At 36.3% G+C, this 3,831-nt stretch overlaps 1 pseudogene; it reads left to right on the plus strand.

Moving 5' to 3' along the window:
* The first annotated feature begins 1,837 nt into the window (after positions 1-1,837).
* Positions 1,838-3,529, plus strand: LOC120148508 (annotated as a pseudogene).
* Positions 3,530-3,831: the final 302 nt, after the last annotated feature.

The raw sequence follows: 3,831 nt of genomic DNA on the forward strand, positions 1-3,831 counted from the left end.
ACAGTAATGCAGTATCCCCATCTTATTTATTTTCTTCCCAAGGGTGGTGATATTCATTTAATGTTATATATATATATATATATATTATTGAACTTTGAGGTGATATCTGTGAAACTGAGCAAAAGGAAGCAAAGGCTCGAAATAAGGAAATCTTGATTGCACCACTCACTCATTGCACTTTTCAAACTCCTTTTATACTAGTCTGGGCATTAGGCTCTGGTGCTGGCTGATTTTCTGACCTTGGAGACAAAAATAGTTTCCCCACAATCAAAGGCTTTGGGGGATGGGAAATCTCGAAACATAAGTCAAAATTATCATCAACAATGAAAGTAAGCACTGTGGATTGGTGTCTGAGTATAGTGACATGATCTTTCAATGTACTGCATTATCCCCGGTCTGTACCTTTTTTATGTACAGAAGTAAGAGAGTACTCCAAAAATGGGTTAAGAGAGAGCATTGGTGTTTTTTCTCAAATATCACTGTAAGTATAAAGACAGGTCTCTGCTCTTAAGACTTAAGAGAGACTCACCCCCTCCGGTATTAAAACACCACTTTGTTCATGCAAAACACCAACTCAGTCTGAGTTATAGCGAGGAAAACTTCACTTTGATTATGACTAGTACTTTTATCTGTTGCTAATTGTAAAAAACATGAACATGTTCAGATTTCAGACATGAGGCTGAGAGTAAATTTTTTACTTTTATCACTGATTTTAACCATGCACACCCAAAAGCATGAAAGATTATTTTAACTCGGCTCAACTCAACAGTTTGTAATGGTAGTCTTGCATTTGCAGACATCAATGCAAAGTTGGAGTGGTTTGAGATGAAAGACTGAGCTTAATGGTGATGATGAATGAGTGTTTCTAGATTGAGCTTTACCGCAAACAGTGCTCACCCCACTCCACTTAAAAGACTTTAGGTTGAACGTGGAAGAAGGTCCCCAGCCCATATTTAAGGGTCCTTACAAGCTATAGAATTTATGTCTTCATTCTCAGCTGAATCATTAATTGCATTGACACTTGATTCTACTGGCAGTTGATTTAGATATAAGGTAAAAAAATGTTCTCATTATTTACATTACCAGCAAACCAAACATGTAATATATTAGCAAGAGATATTAATTTAGTATGATCAATATTAAATTTTAGATTTGATAACGAATAATCACTTCCCCTACCAATTTTTTTATATATTTATTATTTTTTGCACTCATCATATTATGCTTTGATTGTTTTCTCATATTATTTTTTATGTCGAATCTTAATGGATCATTTAATGTGCATATTATGCCAGGATAATTCATTTTTAACTCTGACTTCATTTATGTTCTCATACTTTGGTTTAGGTTAATTTAAAATTCACATCTCTATTGCATGAAAAATATTAAATTTTGTAATGCATTTTAAGGTGTTGATCTACATGTATTAATTTGATACTATCGTGAATCTTATCTAATTTAAACCGCTAGTATAATTTTAATTTTAATACTTAATTAAATATTAGTTAATATAATTTTAACTTAAAAATATAAATTATTAATATTATTACTATTTAAAGATAACAATTAAAATTTAAATAAAATTTATTTCTAAGATATAATTTAAATTTTGATTTTATCATTAATGAATTTCTAAATTATAAAAGATGTTGAAGCCAACGGATCACTTTAAAAAAAGGTCCCGCTTTTCAGAAATTACAAGATCTGTTTTGAATTTTTGAAGTGAATGTATCCGTTGAGACAATTTATGGTTGTTTCGAAATTCAAACCTTTATCTTTTTTCTTACAACCAACGGTCCCTAAACTCAAAATCACCTCTCCCTCTCCCTCTCCCTCTCGACCCCTTTTCTTTTTGCCCTTTACAATTCCTTAAAATGGGTGCCTCAGGAAAATGGTTTAAGTCAGTTGTAACTCCCAAACCACTTCAGGACCTCAGCAACCAAGTATTTTTCGCTGAACTAAGATTCTCGTTTCCTGGAACTCTGATTTGTTTTCTTTCGGCTTGAGGTGTTTTATCGTTTATTCGTTTTGTAGGAGAAAATGGGAGATAATAAGTCTAAAAGAAGTGGAAGCTCTGGAGGAGCTCATCCGAAGGGTTCCGATCATCCTCATCCAGGGATCTCAAAATGCGTCACGTGGCTCCTTCAGAGACCTCCGAAGCGGATGGTGCGCTCGCTGCTGCTATGGCCACCATTGTCCGTGCTCAACCCAAGGATTTTAGGGCTGTGAAGCGAGAATGGGCAGCCATCCGAATTCAGACTGCATTTCGAGGCCTGCTGGTATCAATCTCCTTGTTGTTGTTGTTTGATATTAGAAAATATTTTTCCATTCAGCTGGATAAGTTTAGGATATGATTCAGTGGGCTCATCGCACTTTACCCTTATTAGGCCTCATCGGTTTGATATAAACTTGCTCTGTTGTTGATACAAAAGAATGATTTTGGTGAAAATTCTTGGTTATCTGCTTTAAATTGCCATTCTTTTTCATGGTAGGCAAGACGAGCTTTAAGGGCCTTGAAAGCAGTAGTAAGGATTCAAGCCATCTTCCGCGGTCGTAAAGTTCGGAATCAAGCTGCCGTGACATTAAGGTGCATGCAAGCTCTTGTAAGGGTACAAACTCGAATGAGAGCACAATGTCTGATATTTTCAGAACAAGAAGCTGTGCATAAACCCAATGATCCAATCAAGGATGTTCAGGTTTTTTATATATTTTTCATCTTCCGCATAATTTTACTGTCAACTATTTGACACTAACAATATGCTAATATGATGAAATGCTAAACAAATTTCCAGAAAGGATGGTGTGACAGTCCCGGGACTTTAGAAGAAGTACGAGCAAAACAACAAATGAGGCAAGAAGGTGCAATGAAAAGGGAGAGAGCGATGTCATACTCTGTTTTAAAACAGGTAATAGAGCTTGAAATAACCTTTGATTGGCATACTCTGTTTTAAAAGTGAGGTGCCAGAGTTCTGATTGCCTGTTTATTTCTTCTTAATAGCAGTCAAGATCGTGTGGCAATGGCAACCCAAATTTGAGAGGAAACAAGCAACCATCGCCTCAAAAGCTAGATTGGAATTGGGTTGATCGTTGGATGGCAACCAAGCCCTGGGAAAGTGCAGATGCCAGCAACCATGCCCGAGTTCTTGCAAGGCCTCCTATGGTCAATCATACTTGGGACTCATTGTCTTCCCCTAGTACCGACTCAAGCTCGTCATCAGCATCCGTGTCTCCCACTACATTAGAAGATAATCATACTAAAAAACCCAGCTACATGAAACCTACTCAGTCTATCAAAGCTAGACAAAGGACCTTCAGGTTTTCTTCTTCGGATAACTTGCGGGGACACGTCGTTGATAGTGATGATGTGAAGTATTTTCACAAGACATTGACTACACTCTCTTGTGAAGACACCAGGAGTTGTGCTGATTCCAACCCATCATTTAATTTCTCCAGGGAATTGTGCCGACCGAGACAAGATTCCCCAGGAAAAATCAGTGGTCTCGGCCACAATGAAATTCTTCTACGTTAACCTTGAGTTATCCTATGCTGCAATTCTACAAATGACTTTTTTGTGGTCTTATATAAACGATTAAGTATTATATATTTTCACTTCTGTCGAGAAAAATCGTTGAACAAGTATATGCATGGTGATGATAACTAATGGATAGGAAAATAATGAGTGGTTCTAAATTCAGTGGACAAGCAAAAAGCTTTCGTCTTAAATGGTGATTAAGACACACTGTAAACATGTGATTAACAATAATTAAGGTTTATCAGACATTGCATCATTTCAGCAAAACTCAATCATTAATGAGGTAGCAATTCAAATCG

Source organism: Hibiscus syriacus, unplaced genomic scaffold (genome assembly GCF_006381635.1).
Source record: "Hibiscus syriacus cultivar Baekdansim isolate YM2019G1 unplaced genomic scaffold, ASM638163v2 tig00110962_pilon, whole genome shotgun sequence".
NCBI lineage: Eukaryota > Viridiplantae > Streptophyta > Magnoliopsida > Malvales > Malvaceae > Hibiscus > Hibiscus syriacus.